We start from the raw sequence: 11,325 nt of genomic DNA on the forward strand, positions 1-11,325 counted from the left end.
AGGCTAAAAAAGAGATCTAAAAACCACGAAGAACACGTTGATCTCACCACAAGTCTCTCTCTTGAAAAGTTTCTGAGATTTGGGTGTTTTGATTCGCGTTATGTTGTGTTTTGGTGTTAAGAGGTGTTTTTGTAACGGCTGGGCTTGAGGTGGGTTACGGAGATTGACGGAAACATACCACAGGTGGGTTAAGTGATACTTTTCAAACCACGGGTAGGCAAAGTGATTTTCGCCCTAACCACAAATGGGTTATGTGTAATTATCCCTAACAAAATATTAGATTATCTTGCCAAATAATTAGGAGTTTCTCTAACATGTGGTTTAAAATTTTTTTAGAAGAGATTCTTAATGATTTTGTTCAAGAATTAAGTGGGGATTCAATAAGTTTGTGCCCCTCATCTAACTAGATTATCCATGCAATTTCTTCACAAAAACCTAAAATTAGTTTCCTAGAAAACAATAATTAGAAAAAATCCTAATCAAATTATAGTTCTTAGATCATAAATTACATTAGGCTTGCTTTGAAAAAAAAAAAAAAAAAAACTTTAGTTGTAATGCTCAAACTAAACCTCTTGAATTTAGTTCAAGTTCATATTTCAATTTTATAGTCTAACTATTTACATGTCTTGTATGCTTTGTGAATGACAACTGTACTGAATTTGAATTTATCCAAGTAATTGTTGAAGAGATCTCAAATTCTTAATTAAATCGAATGCCATTATTTGTTGCTAAATATCCAGTTGGAATAAATTCTTGCGTAGGGACCATAATATTGCAATTAGATATTGGGTCAAATGATGTTTGTATGTTAGGTATGTATGGCCCTGGTGGAATGGGTAAAACAACCATTGTAAAAGCTGTTTATAACAAATTTTTTTTATTGTTTCAAAAGAAGCTACTTTTTGGAAAATGTTAGAGACAAGTCAGGGACATTTGATGGCATTATACAACTACAAGAAATACTTCTTTGTGAGACCCTAGAGAATAGATAACTGAAGGTGTGCAGTGAATCGAAAGGAACCATTGCGATAGAGAACCTACTTCACAATAAAGGAATTCTTTTAATTCTTGATGTTGTGGATAAATCAGACCAAATAGAAAGATTGATTGGAGGATGTGATTGGTTTGCTTCTAGAAGTCGAATCATTATAACAACAAGAAATAAATAGTTGTTACAGTACTTTAAGGATATATCATTCAACTTACATGGTTAAGAAATTAGGTGATCATGAAGATCTTGAACTATTTAGTATGCATGCCTTTCAAAAAAGCGAACCTAAGGATGATTATTCAGAACTTACTAATCAAGTTATATGTTATGCCAAGGGCATTCTATTATCTCTATCAATAATTGGTGCCAATTTGCACGAAAGAAGAGAAATGGCATGGAAAAGTGAATTAGATAAGTATGAAAGGATTCCTAACAAAGATATTCAAAAAGTACTCCAAGTAAGTTATCAAGGATTGAATGAAACAGAACAAAATATTTTTCTTGATCTTGCATGTTTCTTCAAGGGTCTTTTCAAGGATTATGTTGTGGATATACTAAATTCTTGCAATCTATACCCAGTTATTAGTATTCAAAAACTTATTGATAAGTGTCTCATAACTGTTGATCGATTTAACAAATTATGGATACATGACTTGCTACAGTAAATGGGTGGAGAGATTGTCTGATAAGAATCACCACAAAAACCTGAACTACGTAGTAGACTATGGGATTATGAGGATGCTTTTGAAGTACTAACGGAAAATAAGGTACAACTTGGTCTCATTCACCTTTTCCCTTTTCTTCATAGGGAAAAGTTAATGATTTTTTATTTTTGGTTTTTTCCTTGATATAATTTTTTTTCTTTAGTTATGGAAGAAAATTCAAGTCTGTCAACAAGGATAAAATTGAATAGTTATTATATTTTTAGTGAATTCTTTTGTATGATGTAATTCACTAAATGTTTTGTCCAATTAGGGACTAGACAACATTTGAGGCATGATGCTAGTCTTGCCTGAACCAATAAAGTTGCAACTAGAAGCTAAATGTTTTGAAAAGATGAAAAATCTCAAGTTTCTAAGGGTTGGTAATGTAGATATCTGTAGAGGTCTTGAATATCTTCCCAATAGATTAAGGGTGCTTGATTGGCTAGGGTTTCCTTTATCTTCCTTACCATCCAATTTTCATCCTCAAAAACTCGTTACACTCAACATGCCTGAAAGTCGGGTTGTATTGGACAAGCTTTTCAAGGTATAATCATTTTTATTTATTTATAAATTATTATTACTTTATTAAACTATATTTTAATAATGTTTGTTGGTAGTTAAAATTTTTTATTTTATTTTTCTATAGAGGATACAATGCAAAAACTTGACATATATGAATTTCAATTCCAATCAATACATTAGGAAATTACCCGACTTATTGAGTGCCATCCCAAACATAAAGAAATTGGATCTCCAAAAGTGTAGAAAGTTAGTAAAGATTCATGACTCTGTTGGATATCTTGATAAGCTTGAAAGTTGGGATCTCTGGGGTTGTGTTGAACTTCAAATTCTTCCAAGTTGTATTGCGATGAAATCTCTTAAATATTTATTTTTTCTTAATTGCAAAAGGGTTAAGAGGTTCCTCGATATTCCACAAGCACTGGAAAATTTAAAGTATTCAAGTCTGGGACGCATTGCCATTAGAGAGCTTCCTCCATCAATTGGGAATCTCATTGGGCTTAAGCGATTATGTATAGGTTCCTATTTCTATTCATGTAAGCTTACAAGTAGCATTTATAAATTGCAACATCTTCGCCAACTCTTGCTTTATGGTAATGTCCAATCTCCAAAGGATGTGGGGATTGGTAAACAAGCAACAACATGCAACTCTGATGGTGGCTTTTCAAAATATTGTTTTCCAAGGTTGATTTTTCTAAAAAAGTTGACTTCTTGCTACACCCACTAAGAGAAATATTTACTATCATGGAGTGAAGATTTGAACCTCTGAGAAAGCATTATCAAATTTGATAGATTAGAATTCCTTGTAATTGAGGATTCCAAGTTCCTTAAGAAAATTCCAAAGCTTGCAGTAAGTATAACACAAGTAGATGCAACCAACTACATTTTGTTGAATTCAAAATCTTTAAGAAAATTATTCCTTCAGGTAACTCTCTCTTTCTTAAAGCAATAATAGAAAAAATTTTGGTTACCTTTGCAAATGCTTTACTAGATTTGCTAAACTTCAATTTCTTAAAATTCATAATAAATTGCATGCATTTTGGAAGAAAGTTAGGGCTTCCACAAAATATGAAATGTTCAGGTGTGAAAGACAAAGTATTAATGGATTCGCATTCACATCGCAAATTATCACATCAGATTGATTACTCTTCCCACCTCTCCCTCTCTAAGTTCAACGCAATTCAACATGGGTCCTTTCCCACTCTAGATGCATATCTGATTGATTTGGGAGAGAGATATAGTATTATAGTACCAGGAAAGAAGATTTCGAATTGGATCAATCATCAAAGCATTGAAAGTTCCATATCATTTTGGGTTGGTCCAGAGTTTCCAGCAATCGCTGTTTGTGTTGCTTTTCATCTAATTCCATTGAAGGATAGTTACGCTAATAATTGATAAGTACAGTTCTATTCGTGATGATAAAATCGATTGGGTTTGTGATATCCACTTTTTTACGAATAGTCGTAAGCAACATCCCATAGGTAGGACGCATTTGTATGATTTGAAGTGTGATCATCTGTGGTTTTATGGTGTACCTCACTGTCGATTACAGAGGGAATTTGGAGACTTGATGCAAGGTGATTGGAATCATGTTGAGATTTCATGAAAAATCTATCATTGGTCAAGTAGAAATGGAAAATACGTGCCTGTGTTTGCAAGGATAGGGGTACATGTGGAAAATACGTGCCTATGTTTACTGGTTTTCATCCCGGTTCCCGGTTTTTATGGTCCAACCTCCCGGTCTGGTCCGGTTTTGAGAACTATGTAGCCAATCTATTTTTAAAAAGATGACACCATTTTCAATCTATATCCACCGTCAAAGAAACTAAGAATCTCTTTATTAAAATTTCGAAGAAATATGCCCAGGTATTATTTTTACATTAAAACTATTTTCTATTAATTCATCTTTACATTGAAAATTCGCTCATGTATTTTGCATTGTTTGATTTGCATCTTTAGGGGTCTTTCTCACTTCCCATTCTCTTTTTCTTTAGGGCTTTTTTCATACAGGGTACTAATTCAGAGAAAGAGAATGGGAAGTCATATTGTTGTTGAATTCTATTTCCTGTGATGGTAAAAGAGATTTCAATATTATCTAAAAGAAAAAGCATTTAATTTATCAAGTTAATGGACAAATAAAGTCCAAAGGCCTATACTTTTTTAGACTTACAAAGATCAACATCTATTTGGCCATAGTCAGGAGATTACTTGTAGTGATTAGAATTATTGGTTTTAATTAGTTAAGCATTTTAGTTATGGGTTTTTGAAGGGGCTCAGTGGTATTAGTTCTAAAATAGATAGCTTGAATGAATGTTGCTACGAAGTTAAGGTTTAATTGATGGAATGGACCTAGGAAGCACGGGTTTGGGTGCACATGCGGGTGCGGTGTGGCGACACGGCAATTTTGAAAAATAGGATACGGGTGAGCAGGATACATTTATTAATAAAAATTAATAAATATATTTTTATTTTTATTTTCTATATATTGCTAAGCATTTTTTTTTTCATATAATGGTAAACGTATACCAATTTAAGAGCTTTAGTAGATAATAAAGTAAGAGATGGAGGGAGTTTAAGGGAGAGCTAGATTGCTGGAGCTGTGGGTTAGAGATTGAGAGAGACTTTGAGATGATTTTAGGATTATTTCTTTAAGGTAAGTTGTCAAAACGGTGTGTTTTGATGAAATGTTTTAGGTTTTTTTAAACAATTATTTTGGCCCATATCGGACTGATTCGGTGCCTGTTTCGGCCTGTTTTGGATCGAACCGGCCCGAATCAGGCCGTATCGGGCTGAATCAGAAACCATTAAAAAAATTCTGCCACTGGTGCGCCAGCCCAATCGGGCACCCGTGCTTCCTTTGATTTTCCTCTAGAAGACAATTCAAAACAATGCACTATATATATATATATATATATATTAGAAAAATTCAAACTCGGATTAGGAGTGGATCATTGAGTTGAAATTTTAGAATTATATAGCCGATTCATAAAGTCATTACCCAGTTAACAGTACTTTTCATCGACACAGGCCCTTAGTAGCAAGGAGCTGCTCATGTTACTGTGGAGCTCAAACCCGTTGCCAGTGTTTAAAGGTCGTGGGCTCCACTTATTCAGTGGGGCCATCTTCAGTGCATTCCAGCAATGATAGCTGTGATTTGGTTTTGTCATCAATTGCCAGTCCCTTTGAACGCATTGCATATAATGACTCAGCTGCAACCCAATGTCCACCATGAAACTTCGCACTTCTCTTTGCCAACTGATTCAGGGCTTCAATTAGATGTGAAAAATGGGTCTGACTTGGGGTTGGGATCTGACTCAACTGTTGGAGATGGGTTTGATTTAGCTCCCTCTTCAATGGCCTATCCTTCTGTAAACTACAATTCACACTTCAATCCATATCCACAGTTGAAGAAAATGTGAACCTCTTGATCAAATTCCTCTTGAAGAAAACATTACAAGGTACTGTTATTAAATTGAAACTGTTTTCCTTTGCATTGTTTTAGTTCAATTTTTTTTGCCTTGTTGAATGAACAAAGTATGTCACCCACTTTAGTTGTATTGTTTGATTTGCATCTCTGGGTATCTTTATCACTTTTCGGTCTGTCTCACTAAATTAACGCCCCAAATAATAGTGTTAGTGAAAGGAAAATAGTAATTTGATCAACAAATGTCAACTCATGGCTTATAGCTTTGCAGGGTAAGAATAATTGACGTTGGTGATCTGTCACTCTTTCAAGTTTGCCTCTAATTGGGTATTTAGATAAATATGTAACTATGCTTTTACCAAGTGAGAAATCTTTTGCATGGGTCGGTTTTTTTACTAGTTGGACATTTTTTTAATATATTTTCTGCTTAAGATGTTGCCTTAAGAATCATAGCTACCCTTCATTTTATTCAAACTTTGCAGACTTCGAATTAACAATTATGTTGTTATTATACTTTTTTGTTTTCTCTGCTTTTTTTTTTTCCTAGTTGGACATGTTTTTAGTATGAATAAAATGTGCTCTAAAGTTTCCTGCATTAAGTTAAGGTTTAGTTGCATCTGCTTCTAGTTGAATTTGAAAATAAATCTAGTTCTTTCACACGCTCTCTATTTTTTTTGCTACACTAGATTGCTCTTCTTTCTCATTCAATACTAGGCTGCACAACATCTTAATTGAAGGAGCAGAGTTTTGTATATGAATGACCTTTGATTATCACCGCACAGATTGTGACATCCATGTTTGGGTCAAATTATTTGTGGGTTTTGTGTAGTTCTTCTTATCATGGTGTTTTTGCAGCATATAGAAAGTGTCAGATTTTGATTCAGTTAAGACAGGGCTTATTAGCAAATGACTTACCTTGAAAAGAAAAGGAGAGGAGATTACTAGTAAATCACGGGATCAATAGAGGTACGTAGAATATTCTTGTTCTTCTATCATTCAGGTGGAACTAAGTATGAAAGACAATTGTTGGTACAATATTTTATTTGTTAGTTAATTGATGGCATTTAAACAAGGATATATTGTTTTTTATTTTGTTATGACTTTTCAAAATAATTTGTAATTGTATTTGAAGTTTTAGATGTCAAAGAATAAATGGGTTTTTTTTAAAAAAAAAAAAAAAATTAATGAAGAGAGAGAAGAGGCAGCAGTGCAAAGGTCTTGAAAAGTCATTAACTAATTTGGGGGGTACCAAATGTGCTGATTGAACAAATGTGGACATTGGGATTGCCAGAAATTATATTCAGCAAAAGGAAACTGGATTTCTCTTCTTGGAGTAGTTTCGAGTTTGCCGACCCATTTTCCTTATCTCTTGAGTGTGCTGATCCATGTGGTAGATATGTAAGATAAACTGAAGTGCAATTTCCATTTTTTATTTTTTTGATTCATTTGATAGTTATATTTTGTTCTTTCTAAGAACCATATCAAATAGTTGTAAAATAAGGAAAAAAAAAAAAAAAAAAATCTCTATTAGTTTTCCTGTCTTTCCCTGAATTTAAAATCAAATTTGTCATCCCTAGTTATTTTGAAGCTTTAGCTATTGCTTTGTTGACATGTATTTTTGATCATTTTAGTTTGTCAGTGATAAAAACTACTTTTGCCAATTAGGTGTTGCAATGAATAGCCCTGTCCCAGCAAGTGCATTCTCAAATGCTTTGTTAAATGAATTGTTATCCCCCCATAAATAAATTTTATCATTCCTGTGGCTGACAGTGGATGTCCAAGAATAAATCCTACAAAAAATGGATCATTACCTCATTGAATTGTTATGATACCAAGTGCTTAACAGGAATAAAGTTGGTGATGGATTCATGCGATGGCTTGAATTGAAATGGTGAGACTGTTCAATGGGAAATTTGGTCTCACCATCACAAAGATGCTCCGAGGCATAGATACAAATATTTGAGGAAGCAATGTAATGATAGAAAGGTGAATGGTAACCTCTGAGATTTTGTCTAGGGTTCTTATTTTCTCAATTTTGTTGCTTATTTATAAAATATCCAGGTGCATCCTAATTTTTTGTCATAAAGAAATAAACATATGCAAAGCTGTCTGAAATTTTTTGTTATAGATGGTGAAGACATTACTAACAGAGAAAACATTTCTGTATGGAGTGCAGATTTCAACAGTGAAGATCCAGATCTGATGATTGGTATGTTTGTTCAGCATCAAGTGCTTTCAAAATAATTCAAGAATGTATTGTCTGCTCATATTGTTGTATTTTTGTAGTATTGTTTCTTAACCAACAATATCAGAGTCCTTTCAGTTGCATTATCTCAGTTTTTGTCATCCAAAATCTGATGTTGTTGAACCCACAATTTTCAGTCTAAATGAAGTTTATTTGTGCTTGATTTATGGAATTCCAACTTCTTATGGAGGGTATAACCAAGTGGGTCAAGATATCAGCTGTAATGTTGTTAAGTGTGAGTTTCTTTTGTCAGCCTTCCACTCCACCCAAAAAAAAAGTTTATTTGGATTGTAGTTACTGAGCAATTTGGTGAAAGTGCTCAATGTGTCTAAATATATGTGTGCTTGTTCAAATTGCATTGATTACAATAGGATTTTGTCAAGTCGCTCTGGACAGTAGTCAGTGAGCAAATACTAAAATCACTCTCAGGACCTGGAGGACTATGAGCTGGGAGTAATGATCTCTCTCTGTCTCTCTCTCTCACAATACTATATATAGGTAGACAAGATTGGTACGATCAATTTACAACTCTACATAATTTATGACTACATGCAGATTTATAGATGAAGGCCATGTGAAACTATACTAGCATGTTTAAAATACAGGTGCATTAGTTGTCCACTTGCTATTATGGTTAGTGTACGAATTTGTATAAGTATTGTTGTGATAAGTTTTAACTTCACCATAATGCAATGACTACATTAGGTTTTCCTGAAAGTGTCATGTAAAAGTAGTGATTTCTCCCAATTTCTGGTAATGTTCGAGATTATTGATTTTTTTAAAGCTATATAAAATGAAAATAAGTGTACCATTTTTTCTTTGGTACCTTATGCATTTAGAATAAATTCTCTCATAATAATGAGAGTTATTTTGAAGTTTTAGATGAGGAGGATGACCAATTATTTGCTAATAGTCATTCTCATGGTCCATTATTTTATTGACCTTATGTTAGAGCAGTTGCACAGAAGAAATAAATTGGACCTGCATAAAATGCGCAAGATTTGACTTAGATGATTGCATTATTCAGTAAAAAATTTAGACTTCTTGGTGGTAAAATGTACTAGAAGATTAGTATTTAAGCTTAATGAAAGAGTATACATAAATCAAGGATCACCTGATTCACCTCAAATAGATTGGCTTTGCTGGGATGAAATTTTCCAAACACTGACAGAAGATTATGATCTTTAGGAAACTTATATCAAAGTTTCATTCTTTTTATTAGAAATCTTGATGGGATAATAGGTTTTCCTAATTCATTTCCTCTGGTTATCACTGAATTGTAGCCCATGGCATGGGGTGCGCACAAACACACTTTTCTTTCTTTCACTTGTATATTTTCCCTTGATGAAATGATGTTAATACTGTCTTCTTGAAGTAAACTGGGTGGGTAAGAACGGGTGCATAACATAATCATATTTATTGTTCACTGTTCAACATTGAACTGGAAAGTTTTGAGTAGCTTTCACTTAAAAATGACATTTTGTTAGAGCATCCAGATGCAATTGCATACAGACATTGCATCTTAGATTTGTGATTTGGGCTTGATTTCTGGTATTGAATGTCAAAATGGTAGGTCAAGTTGACTGGACATAAAATTGGAGATCAACAATGGTGTCCTTCAGATGGGGATTGTGATATTTGGGGATATGCAATATACATCTGCGGAGTTCGAAAATATTATCTGAGGAAAAAAAAAATCCGCAACTTCATAGTCCTCAGCATGTTCTCAAAAAGTTTAGAGAACCATCAAGGAAAAGTTACTAATATTGGAGGAGAAGCCACGTGTAGTCAAAAGGCTCAAAACATATGCGAGTATTGGGGAGGAGTTGGGAAGCTTATTAGTTGGTATAACCCCAGAAGGCAAAATGTTATTGACCTTACTTTCTAATATAGTATCTAAAGAGTGAATTACTTAAGCACTCTGCACTTGTAAAAATGGCCCAAAGCTCTATGCAATCTGTCCTAATGCTCTCTAAGTCTCTTTTGAAGGTACTCAAGTGCTTTCGAAACAACTCAAGCTTAGCAACCTCAAGAACAAAGACCGGAGAGGCCTATTAGGTTGTGCACAACTATTGAAAAAAAAAATGTCTATCATTTCCAAATAAAGGTACTTTTTATTGATGGGGTTGGGCTTATGCTTATAAGCTTCAAACCAAGAATATAAAAGTTACCAATTCTCCCTTTTAACACATTGTTTGACAGTAGTTGACTTTTAGAGCACCTTACAATCATAAATTGTGAAATCATCAAAAGATTAATTGTATGTCATTTCCTATCAGACTACTCGTTCGAAGGTAGATTTGGATTTACAATAATAAGAGCAAGAGCAAGATCAGGGAGCAGCTTAGTTAACCTAGGGTTCTATTAAGTAGAGGAGCTCCTAACTCTGAGGTAATAGGCTGTCCTTCATAATTCATGATGAAGTGGCAATGATGGTGTTGTTTGAGCCCAATACAAATAATTTGCTTGGCCTTTCTAGAATTTTGCATTTTGCATTTAGATTTGGGCCATGAACAACCCAAACGGTCTGGGAGTGGCCCTAAATGTGAAAAGAGTTCTAATATGAAAAATGGTATATCGTTTATCATTATGGATTCGAAAAATTGTATCCTTTTAATTATGCTGCATTGTATGTCATCAAAATTGAGCCATTTTTATCCTAATCCAAATCCTTTTGAGATTCATAAACATTGTGTCGGTTTCTATCCTAGCTCAAGTAGTAAACATGATGACGGTGGATTGGGTGCTAGAATTATTGGTGACTTAGCAAGTTTTATTTTATTTTATTTTAAATGGTAACTTTAGTAAATGTTGTGTTGCACAAAACAATGTTGATTGTATTCAGAGTTATTTGATAATGGTTGGTGGTAGGAGGTGGTATCTCATACAATGCGCACATGCGGGGAGAGAGTGGTCTTATAAGATTGTCTGATGTAGCCTAACGTGACTTTGATGCTAACTGATGTAGATTAGGTTTGTAGAAGCAGAATTTGTTACACTTATACATAATAACTACAAGTCTACAACTCTGTCACAAAACCTAAATTTTGAAGAAAACGAGGTTAGTAGACAAAATAATATAGAAAGTGAACCTCTTAATAGAGACTTTTATTAATAATGACTTAATAACCACCACCTCATTCTAAAAAGTATTTATAAGAAGAGACTTTCTCCTATTACTTTTAGAAAAATAAATAATAAAGTCCTATTTCTATTTTCTACTCTAAAAAGGGAAAAAAAAAAATCCAAATTCAGCCAGGAAAAGGAAAGAGCATCATCTAAATCTTGATTCAATTAGAAAGCAAGCAAAATCCTAATCAACTAAGAAAGGAAAAATAACATAAACTATTAAAAATTATTTTATGCTCAATCAATTGGCATTCTAAGACTTCGGATGGTCAAGGCTTCCATTGAGTTGGATAGAACTCTATATAAATAAATG

The 11,325-nt window shown here is 33.5% G+C and overlaps 1 long non-coding RNA gene across 2 annotated transcripts; it reads left to right on the top strand.

The window, feature by feature from the left end:
• The first annotated feature begins 5,680 nt into the window (after positions 1–5,680).
• Positions 5,681–10,274, top strand: LOC115981795. Of its 2 annotated transcripts, XR_004089460.1 has the most exons (5): positions 5,681–6,604; positions 7,304–7,624; positions 7,815–7,847; positions 9,457–9,728; positions 9,873–10,274. It is a non-coding gene; the product is annotated as an uncharacterized LOC115981795 (long non-coding RNA). The 2 variants fall into 2 exon arrangements; XR_004089459.1 differs by lacking the exon at positions 9,873–10,274 and having other exon boundaries at positions 7,485–7,624; positions 9,457–9,580.
• The last annotated feature ends 1,051 nt before the right edge of the window (positions 10,275–11,325 follow it).

This window comes from Quercus lobata, chromosome 3, assembly GCF_001633185.2.
Source record: "Quercus lobata isolate SW786 chromosome 3, ValleyOak3.0 Primary Assembly, whole genome shotgun sequence".
Lineage (NCBI taxonomy): Eukaryota > Viridiplantae > Streptophyta > Magnoliopsida > Fagales > Fagaceae > Quercus > Quercus lobata.